At 51.1% G+C, this 22,809-nt stretch overlaps 1 protein-coding gene across 9 annotated transcripts in view; it reads left to right on the forward strand.

The window, feature by feature from the left end:
- The first annotated feature begins 2,040 nt into the window (after positions 1-2,040).
- Positions 2,041-22,809, forward strand: part of MBNL2 (muscleblind like splicing regulator 2) — a 168,802-nt gene continuing 148,033 nt past the window's right edge. For 4 of the 9 annotated variants that reach the window (XM_055130874.1, XM_004614036.2, XM_004614035.3 and 1 more), the window contains exon 1: positions 2,043-2,277. The gene's annotated coding sequence lies outside the window, so the exon portion shown is untranslated. Of the gene's footprint in view, positions 2,278-2,461; positions 2,577-22,809 lie in introns of those variants that run through there. The other 5 variants (XM_055130866.1, XM_055130854.1, XM_055130882.1 and 2 more) reach the window with 3 other exon arrangements.

A 22,809-nucleotide genomic window follows, 5' to 3' on the forward strand; every position in this document is an offset into this window, starting at 1 on the left:
TGAATAAGAGTTGAGGAAACCTGTCTGACCACATGGGCGCTGGGAAGGCTGGTGTCCTAGAATAAGCCATTTTAATAGCATCTATATTAGCCGCATACGAGGTCAGGTTTCGGAACTAGCCCTGAGGCAAACTCAACAAGACTTCCTTTCATTGGGTTAAAAGTGGGAGAATGAATCCAACTCCCCGACTGTACTCACAGGAGGGAGGGCTGGGGAAAATGGTTGCTTCGTATAATCCCACGAAGGTCAGAAAGAAGAGATTCATGTCTATTTAGCATGAACAAAAGTCTACTCTAAAATAATTTCTAATTTAGTTGTCTGCAAAGTTCCCTCCAATTTCCAGGGGGGAAAAAAAAACTATGGTGGATGAAAACGCACAGGTTAAGCTATAGGATGGATGTACCTGAAGATGACACAAAGTCTGAACATTGAGGAAAACAAAACATAGCATTTTATGGAGGAAATGACCTGGCAAGCATGGTTTTTTCAAAAAAGAAACGCAAATGGGAAAATAAGAAATAAAACTCTTTGCTCGACTCTGACCCTGCCCCCCCACCCAAATTACTGCTTTCATAGGAGGGAGGGTCAGTTGCCTCCAAAGAACCACGCATTGGGTTCAACTTTTCAGACAAATTGGGCAATGTTTCAGCTTTGCTATAGTTGTATCATCCCAATGCTTCATATTTTTAATTCAAAATGTTATGTTTAGTGAAAGGGTCGTGTAGGCTTTGTTGTGTGTGTGTGTGTGTGTGTGTTTTCAAAGCACCCCAAAGTATGGAAGCATATTATGAGTGTGTGTGTGTGTGTGTGTGTGTGTGTATAACCTTACTAACCTTCCCATTTCTCTTTTCCTGCTTCATCTCATGCAATTGCAGCTTATACCAGGACATACTTTGTGGCAGGGTCCTTGGTGGGACTCCTGGGATCAGACCTGAGGTCTTTTTGGAATCATTGCTTCGTTAAGGAGGATATGGACCCCAGTGCACTCCACAGCCAAACACTCTCAACAGGGCAGTAAACACCTAATGAACCTCGGGTAAGTGATGGCACACCTAGTCCCTCTCATATCCTAGGGGACAAAAGGGTGTCCTGATCACAGACCGTTCAAAGTTCTCTGACTGACCTCCCCAAGGGTCTAAAGAGGAAATATCCATGGGCTAAGTCACTAACTCCTGCAAGAATGGGTGTTATACGGGGAAAAATTGTGTGTGTGTGTGTGTGTGTGTGTGTGTCAGAGGGCTAAGTCACTAACTCCTGCAAGAATGGGTGTTATACGGGGGAAAAATGTGTGTGTGTGTGTGTGTGTGTGCGTGTGTGTGTCAGAGGGCTAAGTCACTAACTCCTGCAAGAATGGGTGTTATACGGGGGAAAAATGTGTGTGTGTGTGTGTGTGTGCATGTGCGTGTGTGTGTCAGAGGGAGGGGGGAGAGGGGGAGAAAGAGAAAGACAGAGAGGAGAGGGAGAGAAAGAGAGAGAGATTTTGAATATGCATTTAGCCAGTCCTCTTCCTGAGTGGAAATAACGTCATTTTTCCACTTCCAGAGTAGACCCTGCATAGTTTGGCCTCCGCTCTGAAAGCCGCCTAGCCGCCTAGCTCCCCTTCATCCCATGGAAGGATGACTTCAGCTTCCTGCACAACCTGGAAGTCTCCTGTTCCCGTGCTGGAGTTTTTGTTATTTTCCAAAGTATTTCTAGGGCAGGCAGCCACCCAGGCTGGGATCCAGGGGAGGGGCGTAGAGGGGGGTGGTGGTGGGGGTAGGTGGGTGGGTGGAGGGGGGGGTTGCTGGCTGGCCCGCAGGGTGTGTGCTCGAGCTGCCCCTCTCTCTCCGCTCTGCCACCTCGGTGCCACTCCGTCCCGGGGGCCGTGACTGCCTGCTCGGGAGAGGGAGATTCCCCTTTCATCAGTATGGACGCACTGTTTTCACACCCCGCCAGCGCCGCGTCCCTGCGTCAGTCACCCTCCGAGGGGCCCGTCGCGGCGAGCCGGGCTGACGAGCCGCGCGCCCATTGGCTGGCGGGCGCGGGGCGGGGCCTGCCGGGAGGAAGGACTGCAGCCTTACAGCAACAGAGTTTAGACTGTCTTTGCTTCATCATCTGAAGGCGAACCCTTTCCAGCGACGGGCAGAGGGCTCCCCGAGTACAATAAGCAGGGAAGGAGAAGTATGTGCACGGACGTTTCTTGCCCAGGATGCAGCCGAGCAGCCCCGGCCGCCTGATTCTTCTGCCAGATGTTCTCGGGGTTACTGGAAATGGGAAAGCAAGGCTGAGCTAAACAAGGTAAGAGAAGCAACCCCCCCCTTCTTCTCCTCCTTCTCCTTCTTCTTCGTCTTCTTCTTCTTCTCTTCACCACCACCACCACCACCACCCCCCCACCTCCAGGTTTTTTTTTTTTTGAATGTTTAAAGAGTTTGCTGCAGTATTGCTGCATTCCATGCGTGTTGCTTCGGAAAGCCGGGGAAACCGGATTCCACTAATTCAAACGGGAGACTTGCACGAAGGACCCTGGACTTTTTACGTAACGTTTGCATTTGAGAAAAAGAAATGGCAAAGGCTGGAATGTAAGCCGGCGGTGTGAGGTGAGGCACGAGACGAGTTCTTTTTTTTTTTTCCCCATTTTTTTTTTTACCCTTGCAAAGAATAGATCCATTGATTATTTATTCCACGGGCAACCATTTGAATTCTTAGGCGCATTTTGATCTTCTGCTTATGGAATATTTTCATCCTCAACCCCCCCCCACCCCGCAGTTCCCCCGAATAAATTAAGTTTACATGGATCCTATTATTTGAAAACAGACTTGTAATTAAGGTGGGAGGGGGTGGAATTTTGGTAAATAACCATCGATGGAATGTGTAGCTGCTAAGAAGTTGGTTTGTTGGAAATTTAGAGCTGGCCCTGGCATTCCCAAGGCCAGGACTTTCACTGACTTTCAAAAGCACATTTTTAACAAGCTAGCCAGCGCCAGCTTCCTGACAAGTTTTCGATACTGTAGCTCCTGTTTACATTTCTTTTTCTCGGTATGTCTGAGTCTTTTGTTTCCTGCTTAAAAGTGGAACCATTATATTCAAAAGTAAAGCTGGGTTAATAATGCTTACTGCAATTATCTGATCTTTATGCATTTTTAATGAGAACACACAGCCAGGAGAATAATTTAATGAGGGCAGGCCAGCTTGGAAAGCTGTGTTTTCACTATGCCGAACCCTATCAACTTTCTTGCTGAGAAGCAGCCGTTAGAAAATGATGGGGAAGATTTATTTTTAACGCACTCGGCCCAGGAGAAGGAAAGGATAGATTTGTGGAAGAATTCTTTCAGCCCTTTTATCCGTTTTAAATTTCTGCCAGGCATGAGGAAATGGTGTTTTTTTTTGTTCTTAGGCCTCCTGGGAAGCATGTGTTTACAATAAATGTGTAACATTTTTAGAATAGTTAGCAAGCACTGAAGCGGAGAGGGGGAGGAAAAAAAATAGGGGAATGTTCTTGCAGAAACGTTACTGTCCTTTGGAAAAGATAAAGGTTAAGTAGCGAGAGAGCCGCCGATCGTATCCTGTGTGCATTTGGAGGAAAAATAAAGTCTCTCTCCGTATGAAAATAAATCAGTTGAGTGACTGGAGCTCGCCTGCCTGCTTGGCGAGCAGGGGCCGTAGAAATTCTCACTTAAAAGCAGGGCAATGCCACGTCGATCCTTCTAGACCCACTGCTTTTACTCTCAAGGAGAAGTGCAGGACACTAGCCCAGAACTTCTGACGTCATCTCGCAACTATTTCTGCTGGGTGTTCTTTTATTCGGGCTCACGGAGAGGAATATTTCTTTCTGTCCTGGCCGGGGACATTTCTAACTCCCACTTGGCCGCCCTCCCCTCCCTCCCTCTGGAAATGCTGCGCGCAGCTCACGCATAAATAGGGCATCTCTGCTGCTACCTGCCTGCCTGCAGCCTGGGGGCCGGCCGGGTGGGAGGGGGGGGGGTTTCGGCAGCGGGGGGGGGGGGGGGGGGGGTCTCGTCTGGCTCTGCGGGGTGGGAGGCCTGCACAGCGCGGCCAGCTCTGGTCTGGTTCCACCTCCCACCCCCCAGCTCCTGGGAAGCAGCCAGAGGATCCCCCCCCCCAACCCGGGTGAGCCCTGGAGGACCCCCTTCTTCTCCCCGACCTCTCTCTCTAGCCACTATTTGGGGCCCAGGTCGTGCCTAAGTTCAGGGGCTGGTCGTGCTGGGGGGCGGGGGGGGGGGAGGGGGGAAACAGCTGCTGTTGTATCAAGAGCACCGTATCCTGCAGATGGCCCCGAGGAGGAAGTCCAGTACTGCAGGAAGTGCGCCCCATCTCCCAAGTGGCCCCCCGGGTCTCGGCCCACAGACCAGGGGGAGGTTGGTGGGTTTTTTTAATTTTAATTTTTTTTTTAACCCCCGTTGTTTTTTAATCTAGAGCCCTAGGGGGGGAAAAAGGCTGCCCCAGAGAACAGACTAGAGTTGCAGGGAGTTCCCGTTTCTACTCCTGTCTGCCTGCGGATGACCCTTGCCTGCCGCTCAGCAAAGCGCCAAGCTCTATTTTTCTCTCTCCTGATGAGTCCAGGGACCATTGAGATAGGACTGGACCGTCATTGGTCATCGTTGTAGTAGTCGAGGAGGTTTAGGCCGGGGTGACTTCCGCCCCCCCCCCCACACACCCTCACCAAGTTGTTTGTCTTTTTGCACAAAGAAGTCTTTAAAGTACAAAGGGAGAAACCCTGAGTGTTAATGAAACTGTCCCTAGGTGTCTTAGGGACGGGGATGGGAAAGTCCTAGATGCAAAACCCTTCCTTTGGCTTTGGACTAAGGTCGGTTATCCTCGGGCTATTGATCTTTAGGTCAACAAATAAAATTTCCAAGGAAATCAGGGCACTGCCGCCTGCCTGCCTCTTCTCCGCGGATCTTGTGCCAAGCTGTGCAAACTAGACTGTTTCAGATAGAGGCCTGGTAGAGCTCAAAGCTTTAGGCGCTATTTTTTAGCTTTTGACTTTTGTGTTGAATTTGTGAAAGTGGAGTAAGAGGGCTCATGGAAGGGGAAAGCAGGAAAATGGGCTTGCGAAATAGACTGGTTAGACAGCTTTACTGGTTAACAGCCTTCTGCTCGCTGCTAGTTGTTTTAATTTGCTGTTGCCATGGTAAAAACAAATCAATATCACATGGCCACCAGCCAGTCCCTTGCTCACTCTGGGATTGCGGCGTGCCATAGAAATTCAAGATCAGGTACTCAAGATTCCAAGCAAGAATTGGGGAGCAGAGGGGTTGAGCGCCCGCCTCGGAGAAGTCTGTGTGCTCCTTGGGGGGGGGGGGGGGGCTCAGCCTCGTACGCGTTTTCTCTGCCTTTCTGTTTCTGGACTCACCTGCTGGTCACAAGAATAGACGGGCAAGCAGGCCTATTGATTTGTTTACAGTTTCTGAAATGACCACAGCTCTGATCCACAGCGAAGTCAGGCTGGCAGCCTTGCCAGGGGTGAAGGATGCTCATGAATGAAAAAGGTGGTCGTGGGCTTGAGGGTGGGGGAAAGCGTTGGTTGTTGAAAACGGACGTGAAGGTCCCAGCCGTCCAGGTCCGATACCGGTGCTTGGCATCATGTCAGGAAGAGTCAATATAGGGACTCTGGGGAGCAAATGGGCAAAGGAGAGGATGGGTGTTTCCGACAGGGAGGGGGGAAGGGAGGGGAAAAAACAGCCGAGTCAGCAAGTCGCAAAGTCAAGGGTGAGTCCAAAGTCAGGCCTTTGGAAGCAGGAGATATTCTGGAGCCGAACAGGGCAAAGGACACTGAAATCTTTGCAGGTAGACGGCCTGTGGCGCAACCCCAGGTCTGGCCAGGCATGGAAGAAGTGACTGGAGAGAGCTACGAAGGTGCCCTGGGTTTCTGGAATGGTGGGGGGAGGGGGGACAGGGAGGGATCAAACAGGAGTAGTTGCTGCTGGCCCAGGGACCTTGAAGTGAAAGGTCGCCTTGGTTTCTCGGGGAAGAATGAGACAGAAATAACTTAACGGGCTTTGTAAATTTGTTACAATACTGGTTGTTTTCTCCTTCTTGGAGTGTTTGGCTCTGCACAGTGGTTGTTTGTGTTTATTTGGAATTTTTTTTTTCCACGGGCGCACAGTTTGCCGCAGCTGGGATCTTTGGGGAGGAAGGCGCCCAGGGGTTCAGGCCTGGTGTCGCAGGGCTGGTCTGGGGCTTGGCTGAGATTGGAAGCAGGTGTGAAGGTAAGGCAGGAGGAGGAGGAGGGAGGGGGGTATGAATGGGAGCCCTGGAGGTGTGCTCCCCTCACTTGGCAGACTTGCTGGGGGAGCAACAGTGGGCACCCCGGTGTACTTTAGTGCGGACAAAGGGCTGCATTGTCTGGGAGATCCTGGTCAGTCTATTCCATCAATCCATCAACAAGTGTTTATTAAACACCTCTTGGGTTCCCTGGCTTTTGCCGTTTGGCCAGAACAAGGCAATTACCTAATATCTCCTTGTGTGTGCGTGCAAAAGACAGGGCAGGAAAGAAAAGTGATGCAAAATTATAAGTTTCAGACTTGGATAATAATCACGTTATCGGCCGGCAGGAATTTAACATTGTTAAGGCTCCGATTAATTGCAGGCGTCAGGCAGTCTTGGTGTGTGTGTGGGGGAGGCAGGAGGATTAAGGGAAGGCCTGGCGACTGTTTTTTTTTTTTAATATCTATTTGAATTTCCTCGACTCCTAGTTCTCAGTATATAAACGCGATCTCAACCACATCTGTAGATCTAAGGTGAGTGCGAGGCCTCTGGAAAACGTCCTAATTCCGAGCTGAGAGAAATCATCCAGGCACATCAGATTTGACCCTAAAGTCTCAGGAAGGGGGGGTGGGGTAGGTGGGAGTCATCCCCCCTAAAAAAATACTTGAATCCCCCCGCATTTGAGCCTGGGTGCTGGTGCCGGCTAAGACCCCTTGCAGTCATCTCCCTGTCCCCCCCCCCCAGTTCTGCAGGAAAACTTGGTTCTAGGAGCTGGAGGAGAAACCTCCCCCTCCCTCCCCCCAGCCCACCTTTTAGACATCTGGTGTCACCTTTTAGACACCCCCCTCCCCCCCCAAGCAGAATTCCTTCGGGAAAGTGAGCTCCCTTCTTAAACACCCGAGTTTGTGTTTTGTTTTCCTAAGCGCCCATAAAACGCGGGAGTTCGGGGGCTGGCAGACGCGTCGCCGGCCGGGTAAGGGGCCCGTTTTGGGGGGCCGGCGGGGAGAGCGAGCATTAGCCGAGCTCCAAGAATTCCTCCCAGGGATGGGTCTCGGCAGGCAGACGGGGAGGTTCGGAGGTTTGCGAGGAGCTGGGGACCGAGGCGAGCCGGTTGCTGCGGGGGAGGAGGGAGGGAGGGGTGGGGTGTGGAGAGGGGTGCGGGGGAGGGGGTGAGCCGGCTCGCTGGCAGCCGAGATGCAGAAAACGCTGGGGTCTGGGTGCGAAGCACTCGGTGATCCACAAACACCCTGAACAAGGGATTTGCAAACAAGATAAGAATAGGTCCCCGCACGGGGGGGGGGGGGGGGATCGGCGGCAGAATTAACATTTGTATCGGTCGTTCGTCCGCTTAAAAACACCGGCTTTGGCCGACTTTTGTCTCAATTAGCAGCTCCCGCCGGGTCAACCCGGGGGGCCCCAGCCTGGCCCCGCACGCTCTGCCAGGAGATGCGCTCGGCCCTTGGGTGGGATTTGGAAACCTGGATATCCCCACCCCCACCCCCTCAGTGGGTCTGTTTTCTTGCCTTTTGAAGAACAGGGGAAACTTCCCAGTTGCTCCTGGGCACCCTTAGGTGCGTGCAGGCCCATCCCCCCCCCCCCCCCGCTGTGGCCTTGGGCGAGTGCGTTTCTAAGCCCGGACTCAAAGCCTGGGGGACTTTAGGGACCGAGGCGCGGCTGGCTGGCTGGCTGGCTGGCTGGCTGGCCCCGTGCTGAAGCGTGGTGGGTTTGGCAGGGACGCTGCTTCCAGAACAGGGTGTTCTTCTAGGGTGTAAATGCCCTAAAGGAGGGGGGGGGGAGTGGGGAGTGGGGGGAGGGGCGGGAAGGGTGGGGAAGGGCGGGCAGATCCAAAGTTGATAATGGAACCAAAATGCTCTTGCTTAAGCGTCTCACAACATCTCACAGTGCTCTGGGGGAAGGGACAAGAGTGTTGTAGAACTCAGCATGTGACCTTAGGAGAGACCCTCCCGCAGTTCATACTGTCCCCCGCCAGGTTCCTGGAGGCGGGGAGGGAGTGCAGGGGGTCTCGGTGACGCACGTGTGACCCCCTCTGCTCTCTAGTCACCGGAGCCAGGGCTGGAACTTGGCCCCCGTGCACCCCCTCACCCACCTGGGCCTCACGGAGAGGCGAAACTGTTTCAACGGAGCAAAGACAATGAGGAAAATAAAGACAATTTGTTTGTGGGCGGAAAGAAAAAAGCTGGAGTGAGAAGGTCAATTATTTACATGGCATAAATATGGGGGGGGGCACATGATAGTGAGAGTGTCTTCTGTGTCTGTCTGTTTTGAAGCTTAATCGTTTCTTCTGACGGTGAAAGCATCATCCTTAGACCCTGTTTTATAAATCGCTGAGTTTGAGGGAGGTTCAGAAATGTGCTAAAAAGCGCGTCTGTCTAAAATAGGGTAAATTGGGGCTGGAGCAATAGTACAGCAGGGAGGGCGTTTGCCTTGCACAGGGCTGACGTGGGTTCGATCCCCGGCATCCCATATGGTCCCCCAGTGCCACCAGGAGTAATCCCTGAGCATCACCAGGTGTGACCTCTCCCCCCAAGTAAAATAAGGTAAACTGAGGTCTCTATATGGTAGAAACCTGTTCACAACCGTTCAATGAGCTCCATCTTTGTGTGTGTGTGTGTGTGTGTGTGTGAGAGAGAGAGAGAGAGAGAGAGAGAGAGAGAGAGAGAGAGAGAGAGAGAGAGTATTGGAAGGTGTGCTTAGGGCTTACCCCTGGCTTTGCATTCAGGGATCATTGCTAGTGAGGCTCAGGGACTATACAGGGGGTTGAGGATTGAGCTTTGGTTACTGTGTGCAAGGCAGGGGTCCTCCCCGCTGAATTATCTCTCCAGCCCCAAATAGTCTTGAAATACTCGGCAACCTGTCCTGGAGCTTTCTGGGAATGGATGTTGCCTAGGGGAGAGCCCAGCCCAGGCAATTTTTGGGAAGACAGTCATGTTTTTAATCATGATATCGAGCTATTTTTAAAAATCTATGTGTTCCTGGCATCTTAGACGCGAACTTCAATTCATCAACTAAAACATATTGGGAAGCAAATTCTCTAATATCAATGATTTACTACTTGTAAATTTAAAAGCTCAGTCCTCTTGGACTGGTGTCTTAGACACACTTGGAGTTGTCAACTGATGAATTTTGTCTAGAGGAGTGTTTCTAAAATGGGATGGCTACACCCCAAACCTGCAGCAGAATGTTCCTGTAAGTAAGGCCAAGACTTGGTTGGACTGGGGTTAGTCCTGGCTCTTCAGCTCTGGCTCAGTCATCACTCCTGGCGGTGCGAGGGGCACACTGTGTGGTGTCAAGAATTGAAATGAAGCAAAACATGCACCTTAACCCTTCTTTTAGCTCTCTGTCCTAGTTGAACGTGTGTCTCATGTGTTATTTAACTCATCCTTTTACAATGTTCATTTTCTTGTATGTTTGATCATTTCCACCCCCGGCATTGGTATGCAAGTGTAGCTAGCACTGCACTAGTCTTCTCATGGTAGTTCCTGCTTACAAGTATTTACTCCGATGGGGTACGTGACCGGAACATCTGGAGAGGACCATAGTCAAAATCAGAAAGGTCATCTAGGAAAGGAGGAACAGCCGAACGCCATTTCTTAGCACGGGCAGAAACAGCGTTGGGGATCAGAGGGTTGTGGGTAGGGCCGTTCCAGGGGGGACAATCCCCGTGGGGACGGGCTGAGCCGTCGGGCGGAGTTTGCTTTCACGAACTGGAACTGCACGTCCAATGCGTTAATGGGAAACGGTCAGACAGGCTTAGAGGTTAGAAATTTTGTGGCGAGTCATGCCACAAGCCAGAAAGCATTTGCAGAATTCCAGACATGATGTGGAAAGGAGCTAGATTGCAAAACACAGGGTGGGTGAGGATCGAGGAGAAAGGGAGGATCCAAAAGGCAGTGTGAAGGGGAAAAATTAGAACAGATGCTAGGGAGAACTTAGAGACTGCAAAATGATGTCGGGAGAGCTTTTCAGGGAACTGGGGGCGAAGATTAGAAGATGGGGGCTGGTGGGAAGGGGTTTGTTTCCAGGGCTGCAGGGGTGAGTTTAGAGCTCTGGCCTTGGCCTTCTTCGCTGAGGATGAAGCCACACATGGGTTGTCTCAGAGACGCTTGGAAATGTGGAACTGGGGAGCTTAGACCCCCCGGGCCGGGCCGCAAGTGCCAACCGCTACACACGTCAGTGAAGCCGCGGTTGGAAGCATGTGGCGGGGTGCTTGTGACCTCTAGAAAGAAGGGGGCATTCGTGGAGAGGGCAGGTGGCCAGGGGCGAGCTTTGGGGAAGACTGCCAGGGACCTCGGAGAGAATACAAGCGAGCAAAGTATCAGTATAAATAGCCCCAGAGGAGCAAAATCGTCAAGCAGAGATGAGTAAGCAGGCCTGGGATGTGCCATCTCGGTGACTCCCGCGGATGACAGTGCATTCTTGTCCCCAACAGAGGTTACCAGCTTTGACCGGAGCCCCACGCGATGGTCCTCTCAGAAGCTAATACTGGTTCATGGTCACAGCTCAAGCCACAGAATGTTGGATTGACAAGGAGACCATTTACCTGTAGCTTGTTTATATCCAGTTGGCTGTGAGAGTATAGACCTTCACAGTGACTGGAAACAAATATTTAAAAACCAACTATTGCCAAATACTAAATATTTTGTACTTGGTACCTCAGAATATACTGTGTGTGTGTGTGTGTGTGTGTGTGTGTGTGTGTGTGTGTAGATTAGGACATGAATTCCAGAGTGACTAGAATTATCATTGGGTATCAGTCATGCAATTCCCAATAACTCAGGGATTTAGGAACTCTTGGATGTAGTCGGAGTTGACTGAATCTAGGCTAAGATGAAGTCTAACCCAGTGTTTTTCCTTTTCAATATTTTTAAAAATGTTTTATTGTTTTATTGTGTGTTTGTGGGTCATACCTGGTGGCGTTCAGAGGTTACTCCTGGCTCTGAGCTCAAAGATCAACCCTGGCAGTGCTCAGTGAACCAAGTAATTTGAAGGATCAAAGCAGGGTCAGCCACATGCAAGGCAAATGCCATCACCCCTAACTGTCTGGCCCAGGCCTGATTATTTTAAGAATTGATTATGACTCTGAACCCGAGAAATGCCTTTTGAGGTTGTCTTTTAGACCACTCTCACTTTGTGAGAACTTTTTTTTTTTTTCTCACACTGGCTCACAGGGAATCATTTCTGGATCCACGAGAACTGTTGATTTGGATTCTGCAGAACAGGGACTGAATTTTCTTTCATTCAATTTTCTTTTTTTCAGGGGGGGTGTAGGGTCCACCTGGTGAGGCTTGGGGCTCACTCCTGGCTCTACTCAGGGCTCACTCTAGGTGGGTCTGTAGGACCATATGGGCTACCAGGAACTGAACCCAGGTCAGCCACCGGCAAGGCAAGCGCACTGGACCTGCTGTTCTCTGGCTCCGTTCCAAGCTGAGCTGCCTTTCCCCGTGAGCCTGCCTGGCTGTCTTCTCCTTGGACACAGACTCTTCCCCATCCCTAAGAAAAGTGCTCTCGGCCTCTGGGGAGGGCCGGCCTGTTGGTTTATGTGTCTGCTCTGTTCCCCCAAGGCTTTTTCCTCGGAATATGTCTTTTCACTTGCCTTTTCTCGGGCCTTTTGGCTGCTGGTGAGCTGGAGCCTGAGAGTCTGGCTTTGTCCTCGGCCCTCAGGCCTCCAGGGGACCATGCAGGGAGCAGGACACACTCAGCGTTTCCCTGTAAGAGGGACACATTGCCCGTCTTGCGTCCGCCTCCACTGATGCAGAGTAGGGAGGACCTGTCACGGGCAGTTGAGAGGACCCTTTTTACATGCAGTTAGGATGTTCTTGCAGCCTGTGTCAGGGCAGGCTAAGAGGGACGCGCTCTCTAAGGTAGTCGGTGCAGTGAAATGTCCTGAGCTGGACTGAACCCCGTTCTCTCTGTGGCTGGTCCTACCTCTTGCTCCATGCCCGACCATCTCCCCTCTTCATCTCCACCGGGGACCCCTCTTTCCTAGTCAGAGGAACCCAGCTTCCATGATGGTACGGAAGCCAGGGGTCATCTAGTGGTGGGGAGGAGGGATTAGCCTTGCATGCAGCCAACCTGGGTTCTGATTCTAGGCATCCCATAGGGGCCCCCAAGCCCTGCCAGGAATAATCCCCGAGATAGATCCAGAGTAAGCCCTGAGTACCTCCGGGCGTGACCCCCAAAACAAAACAAAAAGGTAATGTACTCATTGGGTCCACATAACAACAGATCTCGGGGGGGGTTCTGCACCTTTTCATCCCACCTCTGAGGAAGGAGGGAAGGGAATGTGCTAGACTGAGCTCATGCAGTGCCTTCTTGGGGCTACGCCTCAGCTTTGATGCAGTTCAGCTTTCTGACACTATGAAACTGAAGCAGGGAGGCAGAGGTCCTTGCCAAGGTCACAGGCTGGCAAGCGACAGAGCAAGGCGGGTGGCCTCCCAGCTCTCAGCCTGTCCCAGCTGGGGCTGGCGTAGAAAACCTCTTCTCGACTGTGGACTGTTTGCAGGAACCCTTGACCAGTTGAGTGGGCTATACCGGCTAAGGAAAGAGTGGCAGCCTGCGTGCGGCTCTGCCCCTGTTCTCCTGATGACAGTGGTGATGGAGGCACCTGGGAAAGTGTAGTAGGGTGGGTGCTAGAACAGCTCCATTGTCTGTTGTAATGAGCTGGCCTTGACCTTGGAGGGAGGGAGGGAGGGAGGGAGGGAGGGAGAGAAAGAGTGTGTGTGTGTGTGTGTGAGAGAGAGAGAGGAGAGGGAGAGGTGAGAGAGAGGAGAGAGAGAGAGAGAAAGAGGCAGAGCGCGCCTAAAGATGTATCACTTGTATCACCTGTCATCCCGTTGTTCGTGGATTTGTTCGAGCGGGCGCCAGTAACGTCTCCATTCGCCCCTGTCGCATGCTAGTGTAGCCCAATGGCGTCTGCTCGCTCCAGGAACACGAAGCACCTCAAGCAATTCATTCAGGGTCTTGAGGAAGATGTAGGTGCACCTTACACAGACAGCGTCACATAGCAGGACACATTAGCTGCTAGCAGATGTCAGGGCTCCTTACTAGCTACGAGCCCAGCAGTGAGATGTTGTGGTGTTGTGGCTTTGCCAGCCTGGTGTTGTGGCTTTGCCAGCCTCGACGGGAATTCCTCGAAATCCCTTCGCTTCCCTCTACTCCCCTGCACGCGGAGCTGGGGTGCTCTCCACTGACTGAGCCCTGGGTTTCTCTATGCCCCCCTTCTGCCAAGGCTGCGCTGGGTCCCATGGTGGGTGCTTGGTGGTGGTGATGGGGGGGTGCTTCTCACACCTGATTCAGAGCTTGGGAGAAAGGACCATTCATTGGCCCCGTCCAGAAGCCCCTCATTTGAACCCTGAGGTATCAGCTTCCTGGCTGCCACCCCAAAGACAGTCCCCTCAGGAAGCCAAACAAACCCTATCTCTAGAGTTTCCCTGTTTCTTTTCTTTAAAGTCCCCTGTTGCAACCAGGCTGCAATTAAGAGGCAGGATCAAAGGGACTGGCTGCCACAGGCCGCTGGGACCCACAGGGAGAGCTTTGGTCTCTTTAACTCTTCACTGCCCAGGACCTGTTCTCCTAGTCAAGGCTTTGTTCCTGGGGTGCTCGGCGGCAAAAAGGAGTGAGCTGGAGGAGCACTGGAGGGATTCAGATGCCCACCCATAAAACCATAAGCCCAAGGTGAAAGTCAGAGACCCCAAGTTGGAGAAAAAAAAAAAATCAGAGAATTTTTCTAGCAGCTTCTTTTTTTTTTCTTCATGTTTCTGTATTAGGGGCTACTCGGGTCTCAACACTTGGGTGTCACACCATGTGATCACGGGGACCGAAGACTGTATGGTCTCCTGCATGCAAAAGCTGCACCCCAACCGTTTGCACCCCGACCCCCTGCTTCTCACACTTTAACTCCCTGATATCAGCAGTTCCTAGGAGCTGCTAGCTCACCTGTTGCTAGGCCACCACGGCCAGCCTTCCTCGATGCCTTCCTGGGCTGACATGGCCCATGCGCCCCTCTGTCCTTCGGTCCTTGGCCCTTGCTTAGGGAGGAGGGACCCCACCCCAGCCCAGTGCTCTCCTGCAAGCAGATGAGCCCCTTTCATTTTTTTTTTTTTTGTTAGAGCAACCAGATTTGCCACACATGGACTGTGGGTAGCTTTGACCCCTGTTTTTCTGGTTGGTTTTCAGTTTGTTGGGTTTTTGCTTGGTTTGGGGGCTATACACAGCAGTGCTAGGGGTGCTCGAAGCGGGGCCTGTGATGTACAAAGCTGTAGGCAGCTCACTGAGCTCTCTCCAGCCCTGCACTCAGCTCTGCTGGAGAGAGAAAGAGGGCCCTTCCGTTTTCTCGAGCTCTGTTTACAAATCGGAGTACAGGGGAGAAAAGCTAATGGGGAAAGGTGAGATGGGAACAGACTGCATCTTCCCAAGCTGCAGGGAGCACTTAGAATCTGGTTTCAGTCGCAACAATAAGGTCTAGGAGTCTCCAGAAATACCTGGCAAGATGTTGGGCTTGACTCATAAACCTCCCGTAGTCTGAGAAATTAATAATAGAGACATATCTGTAGGTATGAACCTATGTAGGTCGATCTATATGTACGCCTGTAGGTAACTACGGATGTCGGTTCGGATCTACTTGTACATACATCAGTGTTGGTGGATTCCTGTGAAGAGCTAGTGTGGGGTGCTTGTTTATAAACAGATGAACATACATATTACGCAGCTCGAGAGAGATTCAGGATGGGATACGTGCAGGTAGAGATGGAGGAGTGGACGGGTGGGCTCCCTACCATCCGAGGACCACCGGAGGCAATTTGTAGAGGTCACGCAGTGGTTTTGTGGGCTTCGTTTTGTCTTCACTTTGTGTGGGGGCTCCACAAAAGGGGGGATGTTTTTAGCAGCAGTGGCGTGTGGCTTTTGTGTACCGGGGGCGCCCCGCAGAGTCCTGTAGCAGTTTGGAGAGATGCTCCTCGGCCGTCCGCACATGCCAAGGTCACCGAAGGAACTCATTAATCCGGGGCCCTGGGCAGCAGGGACCTGCCTTTCCTTCCTCGGAGGGAGAAGCCAGGAAGGATTTTCTCGCTCAGTTCCGCCCAGGTCTACTCCGGGGCGGCCTGAGCAAACAAAGAGGGGGTGAGGGCTAGTAAACCATTTCCCGGCTCCTGGCGGTCCCACCCCCAGACAAAGCCTGTTGTAAAGCTCTCCAACGCGCACAGGGCCGAGCTCGCTCATTTCTCTTCGGAAAATTCCCAGGTTGATATTTAACTGAAAGATCTCCAGGTCCCTAGTTCTGCTGCTTTCCCACAAACTCTGCCTCTGGTGGGGAAAAGAAAAGAAAGAGGAAGAAGGAAAGAAGGAAAGAAGGAAAGGGCTTTTACTCCCAGCTTCATCAAGCCCTGGGAGGCCAGCTCACGCTGTCGTGCTCAACGTTGGCGTGGCTCAGAAAAACTGGAAATTTTCAAGCTGACGGCAAAGAAGCAAGAATTTTCTCTTGGTGTGCCGCCCACCCGGCAGGGTAAAATTGATGTCCTCCCTCTCCGACCACACTAAATAATTGATCAGGGACAGTGCGAGGAAACCGTGAGGGCCCAGAGCCCAGCCTGGGAAGCTGGGAGGTGGGGTTGGTCCTGTTGCTGGGCCTGTTGTTGGTCTGTTGTTGGCCTGTTATTGATCCTGTTGTTCGCCTGTTGCTGGTCTGTTGTTGACCTGTTGCTGGGGCTGTTGCTCGGCTTGTTGTTGGCTTGTTGTTGGTCCTGTTGCTGGGCCTGTTGTTGATCTGTTGCTGGGCCTGTGGCTGGGCCTGTGGCTGGGCCTGTTGTTAGCCTGTTGTTAACCCCTTGTTGGTCTAGTTGCTTATCTTGTTACTGGTTCTGTTGTTGGCCTGTTGCTGGGCCTGGTGTTAGTCTGTTGTTGGCCTGTTATTGGTCCTGTTGTTCGCCTGTTGTTGGTCTGTTGTTGGCCTCTTATTGGTCCTGTTGTTTGCCTGTTGTTGGTCTGTTGTTGGCCTGTTATTGGTCCTATTGTTCGCCTGTTGCTGGTCTGTTGTTGATCTGTTGCTGGGGCTGTTGCTTGGCTTGTTGTTGGCTTGTTGTTGGTCCTGTTGCTGGGCCTGTTGTTGATCTGTTGCTGGGCCTGTTGTTGGTCCTGTTGTTAGCCTGTTGTTAACCCCTTGCTGGTCTAGTTGCTGATCTGGTTACTGGTTCTGTTGTTGGTCCTGTTGCTGGGCCTGTTATTGGCCTGTTGTTGGCCTGTTGCTGGGCCTGGTGTTAGTCTGTTGTTTACCTGTTGCTGGGCTTCTTGTTGGCCTGTTGTTGGGCCTGTTGTTGGTCCTATTAGCTCCTTGCTAGTCTAGTTGCTGACCTTGTTACTGGTTCTGTTGTTGGTCCTGTTGCTGGTCCCTTTGTTAGCCTGTTGTTGGCCTGTTGCTGGGCCTGTTGTTGGTGACTGCCAAGTCCCCTCTTCAACAGACAGGCGTTGGGTCCTGAGTTAATTGGTCCTGCTGCCGTGTGATTTCTCCGCTGACGTTGTGCTCCCTTCCTCCCAGCTTGATGGTCAGCTCAGAAAGCCCCAGTGGCACACTGGCGTGGCCTGTGTCTGCGCTGAGGAGGGGCCCCAGGACTGAGTGCCCCCACCCTTTACTCGGAGGCTCCGCCCTAGCTTAGCGATTCCCCGGACTGTGGAAGTAAGCGAGTTTGTGGCCCGTTTCCTCGTGGCAGTAGCCAGCAGGTCCTCGAGTCGGGTTTAAGAGATTGTGTGTCTTGTTCACCGCTTGAAAAGCAGGGGAAAAAAAAATCAAAACCATATGTTCTGTTCAGCTCCAGGCTGCTGGGCCGCAGCCCGTGGTGTAATGACACCCGTGGACCATCCACGTGTGTGAGGGCTGCGGCCCAGGCGACGGCCTGCCCGGCCGAGGCCCGGCGCAAGGGCCGACTCTGTTTGCTTCCTTCGCAATATGGCAGCTGGCTGGACGCCTTCCAGCGCCTAATGGGGGGAGCAGAACGAAACTGCATGGACTGACTTACTTCCCTCCTTCACATATTCCTTCTTTCTCTCACATGACCGGGATTGAAAATTAGAAACACTTTTCTCCTACACACAAAATTGCTCCCTCTCACACACTTAAGAAAAATGTTTCCCCCTTTATCTCTCTGCTTTGAAATGGCAGTTGCTCTCTGCAAAGGCGTCTCGAAGAAGCCAGCCTGCACCGGGCAGCGCATCTCAGGGTCCGTGTGAAAGGGAAGCAGCAAGTGAGAGGGAGGGGCCGGTTAAGGACTGGGATTGGCCTTGGGGCCAAAGGGTACCTCAGAGACTTTGCCAGGACGCTAACATCCTCTTTCTCGGTCTGGGTGTGGGTTGTGCAGATGTACCCACTTTCTGAAAATCTGCAGTGTAGGACTCTTCAGATAGTGCTCTTTCCTGTCTCGAATCAAATTTCAAAAACCGGAGCTGGCTTGGGCCTGCGGAGAGAATATGCACTTCGCATGTAAGAGCCCCGTATTTGCTTCCCATCACCACATGGTTGGTCCCACTGGGGATGACTCTTAAAAGACTTGAGAGCCAGGAATATCTCCCTTAAAGGTGACCCCCCCAAAACCAAAGAAGCTTAAAACTCAATTTCAAAAATAAAGCGGGTAACCTGATGGTATTGAATTAGAGATGTGTGTAGGGGCTAGAGCAGTAGTACAGAGGATGAGGCTTTTACCTTGCACACGGTGACCGGGTTCAATCCCCAGCGTCCCATATGGTCCCCCAAGCACTGCCAGGAGTAATTCCTGAGTGCAGAGCCAAGAGCAACCCCTGAGCATCACTGGGTGTGATCCAAAAAGCAAAAATAAAATAAAATAAAAATTCGGGGATGTCTGTGGGAAGGTGCCGTTATTTGATGCTTGATGCTTTCTCCCCAGCCAGGCCTGCTCGTATGGCTTCTGGTGTAGGACCCCAGCCTCACTCCTTCCAAGAGCCAGGAAGGGCCAGATGCCCTGGGGTGGCCCAAGGGGCAGTTGGCACATCCAGCCTTAACTTGTAAAGAAAGAAAACCCCTGTTTTTAGCATGAATACTGTCAGCAGTAACAATAACAAAAGCAACAATAATATGTGATGTCCTACTATACACAACCTCTGTGTCCCTGTTTTTATTCTTCACAAGCTTAGACAAGTCTTCCTTGGAGGGTTTTTTTTTTTTTTTTTTTTTTTTTTGTCACTGTGGCCGTAGGAGTTGTTTTCTATTTAGCTGTCAGGACTCGAGGGAGGGAAGACGCAGGGGTGCCCGGAGGCTTGTTCTCTTGGCCCTTTCTGGTGGTACAGATCTAGATTTGGGGGCGCCTGGTTAAGTCAAGGGAGAGCAGAAGAGAAAATCAAATATGTAGGTAGAGAAATGCAAATAGAAACATGCAAACCTCCAATATCCGGTGAGGGAGAGGAGGGTGGCTGGAATCAACCTTGAGCTGCAGGTTAGCGGCACAGATTTGAACCCAGGCTCTGCCACTTGGGCTGAACACATACCCATCAACTTCTTGGAGCTCTGGTCTCCTGCTTGGCAGGAGTCAGGTGATCATGCCTTAGCTCAGGAGTCTCGTGAAGATTTCCTGAAACAGTGTGCCAGAAAGTGCCCTGCAAAAAATAACGTTAATTTTTTTTTGGGGGGGTCACACCCAGCAGTGCTCAGGGTTCCCTCCTGGTTCTAGGAATCAAACTGTGGTTCTCGGAATCAAACTGGCTTGGCTGCATGCAAGACAAACACCTTAACCTCAAGCCTCTCTCTCTCTCTCTCTCTCTCTCTCTCTCTCTCTCTCTCTCTCTCTCTCCTCTCTCCTCTCTCCTCTCTCCTCTCTCCTCTGTCTCTCTCCTCTCTCCTCTCTCCTCTCTCTCTCTCCTCTCTCCTCTCCTCTCTCTCTCTCTCTCTCTCTCTCTCCTCTCTCCTCTCTCCTCTCTCCTCTCTCCTCTCTCCTCTCTCCTCTCTCCTCTGTCTCTCTCCTCTCTCCTCTCTCCTCTGTCTCTCTCTCCTCTCTCCTCTCCTCTCTCTCTCTCTCTCTCTCTCTCTCTCTCTCCTCTCTCCTCTCTCCTCTCTCCTCTCTCCTCTCTCCTCTCTCCTCTGTCTCTCTCCTCTCTCCTCTCTCCTCTGTCTCTCTCCTCTCTCCTCTCTCCTCTCTCTCTCTCCTCTCTCCTCTCCTCTCTCTCTCTCTCTCTCTCTCTCTCTCTCCTCTCTCCTCTCTCCTCTCTCCTCTCTCCTCTGTCTCTCTCCTCTCTCCTCTCTCCTCTGTCTCTCTCTCCTCTCTCCTCTCCTCTCTCTCTCTCTCTCTCTCTCTCTCTCTCTCTCTCTCTGGCCCTGATGGCTAACACAGTTTTTCCCTGTCAGGGCAAAAACACTTTCTACTTAGTGGAGTTTTCTTGGCTGCAGAAGAATTTGCAGGGAAGGGGGCAAAGAGAGGAGGCTATGTGTAAGGTCAAAGAAGTAGGTCTGAAATTTTCCTCCTGTCCTTTTCCTTCCTGGAATTGATGCTCGAGGAAGGCAGGGAAAATGTGGAAATAGATGACGGCGAAGAAGGTAACTCATGCCACCAAGGGAGCGGGGAGCAGAGTGAGTGTGGGGTGGTCCCCGGCAGCAAGGGTAGCTTTCCCGGAGGGCTGGGGAGACCTCTGGAAGAGAGCGCCTCCGACAGGGCCCGCGAGGGAGTCAGACTGCAGTGCAGGCAGCTGAGAAGCACCGTTGCAGAGTTTCCTGCAGCGTGGAATGGAAACTAGGGCAGAGACTAGGTGAAATGCTGGGTACGGACCAAACTGTGGAGGCTCCTGGGATCAGGCTGCTGTAGGGGAGAGAATTCTGTGAGCACTGGTGAGCGCTGAGAATTCTGACTCCGGGTTGTCATCATGAAGCCGAAACAGAGGCCCATGAGCATCAGGCAGGAGGTGATGGCGTTTCCCAAGGACAGAGATAAGGCTCCCTGGGAAGGAGAACGAGAGCAGCCCAGCTGCCCTGCGGACCGTGAGCTTGGGGAACAGCAGCTCCCCTTGGCTGGTGACCTGCACAGGCAGAGAGCGGTGGGGAGAGGAGTTTGGGTCACGAGACGTCTGGAGAGACTGTAAGATGTCCTGGTGGAAGTGTCGGTCTGGACTTGAGTAGAGTTTAGGGCTAGATGTCTGTCATTCATCCATGGGGGGAGGGGCGGGTATCCGAAACATCAAGGGAGTTGGGATTATCTAGGAGGTAGGTGTCATCTGGAAAGTGGCTGCTGGCACCATCTTGGAAAATGTTCCATTGGGCCCTGTAGTGAAGAATTACAGAGAGGACAGGTATAGTGCGGGCCTCTCTGTGCCCCTAAATCTGACCCTGTAAATAATGCCTGCTGCTGATAGAATGTGAATATGCCTTTCCCATCACCCCACTAAAATCAAGGGATCATGGGGAATCATTCCAGATCCTTAAGAAAGCTCTATCAAGATAAATATTGAGCCTGGTACCAAGTTGTTAGCATGCTACCCAGGACCTTTGAGAGACATATTGATTAGGGGTGACTGAAAGTAGAATGTCAAGGTGAAAACACATAGGGTGGAAGTATGGGATATTGAGATCAGAGGAGAGATGGAGAGAGGCAGAGCTAAGAGGAAGCCAGGTAGGTTGAAGAGAAAGTGGGCTGAACTGTTTGGTGGCATCTATGCAGCTCTGAACCCCAGAAGAAAAATGGGAGATGGACAGAAATCCTCCCCCAGCTGGGGAAATGGTTTTAGACAATTTGTAGGAATAGGACTGAGTCTGCTCCTACAAGAAAGACGAAAAATGGCAACTCAGTTTGGAGGAAGGTGGTGGAGAAGGTCTAAGAAGCTCATGGAGGTCTAAGAGCTTCTCTGTGAAAACTTTTGTGAGTCTTTGCCTTGAAATGACTCAGCTCCATTCAGCAGAATTGTCATGATTGAGGCTCTTGTTATTAATTAAAGATTAGCTTTGCATTATCACAGACTTAAACAACATAGCATGACTGCTGTTTCTTTCCGAAAGGGTGAAGTCAATGTCATTTGTCGTTTTTGTTGTTTTTGTTGTTATGTTGTCATTTGCCCTGTTTTTCTCTTCACCTCATTGGGTTCAGCAGAAAGATAACACATGAGCTTAGCACTCGTCTCTTAAATATCAAAATCTGCCAGTATAGATGCCACGCACAGAATCTCACATGTGTCTTCTTATTGTCGCAATCTGCACACGTCTAAAACTTTATCCGATGTCTGGTAAGTAGTTGGTGCTCCATCAGTGTAGAATACAATCAAAGGATGGAAATGTTTTAAAATTTTCTGTAGTTGATTATTAGCTGTGAGTCACACTTCAAGAAGTCCGTAGCCTGTCATCCACCTCGACACACCCAGAGGTTTTTATGACACATGATGAGTGGGTGCACTTTCCCACTAGAAATCGTGTACACGTGCAGCTGAACTTCAGTAGTAGAAGTGGTCAGCCACCCCCCCCCCCCCAACACACACACCCTTATCAGTCAGGACTGGACTCTTTTTCACATTGTGACTTCAGAGGAGCCTAACCGACAGAACAATGGGCAGAGAAACGATGGACAAAGTGCAGAAACTGGGGTGTTATTGGGAATATCCTAATCCTGAAAAAAAGAGGGGAGGAGGAAAGGGGATTGTATTGCTTAATTTCCATGGCAGAGACTTCTTGTAATGTTTGGTCGCACAAATGTACACATGTCACAGATTGTTCATTTATCTGTCCTTGAAGGCCACCTGGACACCAAGTAAAAGTCAGGGATACCTGCAGTGTCCTTGAAGGAGTCACCGAGACAAGGTCACATTTCTGGGCTCCATTCTCCTTCCCACCCTTCTTCGTCCCCGGGTTAAAAAAGAACGTGTGTTTCCTTTAAGAACCCATTTCAAAACTCCTTACCATGACTCCCAATGCTGGTTTTGTTGGTTGGACTAACACTTGAGAAGCATGTTAAAAAGACTGATGACAGATTCCCAGGGCTCAGCCCCTGAGACTGATTGTGTGGTCCAGGGAGGAGCCCAGAAAGCTCCATTTGTTGGGAGCACCCACACAGAGATTCCAGGACTGATGATAAATAGATCTCCTGGAACCGGGTTGAGGTAATTCCAATTCTGGCTCTGCCCTACACTCTAGATGCACAATCTTAAGACAAATTTTAACATACTTTGAATCTTGGTTTTCTCATCTTTGAAATGAGAGGAATATTATTACTCTGGGGATGATTGGGATTAACTGAGATGACTATATTAAGAATTTCTATATTGCATGGAATAAACATTCAATATGAACTCTTTGGGAAATACTATTTTCCTGGGTGAACAGGAAGCTCTTGAGGAATCATTCTCCATTCCTGCCACTGATTTTTAAGTAATTTCCGAAGGAGTAGGGACTCCATCTGATTATGCCAACAATCTCTTAGTGTCATGTTATTGCTCACACAGGGATTACTAGTGAAAGTGCATGTAGTTTATTGCCTACAAAATAATTTTATGCCAGACTTTGGGAATAGTTTTTATTCTATTTTATTTTTTTTTAGGGATCGTAAGACACTGCATGATGGGCAGGTAGTTGAACACAGGAGAGCGGGCCCCATTTGAGAAATTCCATGTAGG

This window comes from Sorex araneus, chromosome 1, assembly GCF_027595985.1.
Source record: "Sorex araneus isolate mSorAra2 chromosome 1, mSorAra2.pri, whole genome shotgun sequence".
NCBI lineage: Eukaryota > Metazoa > Chordata > Mammalia > Eulipotyphla > Soricidae > Sorex > Sorex araneus.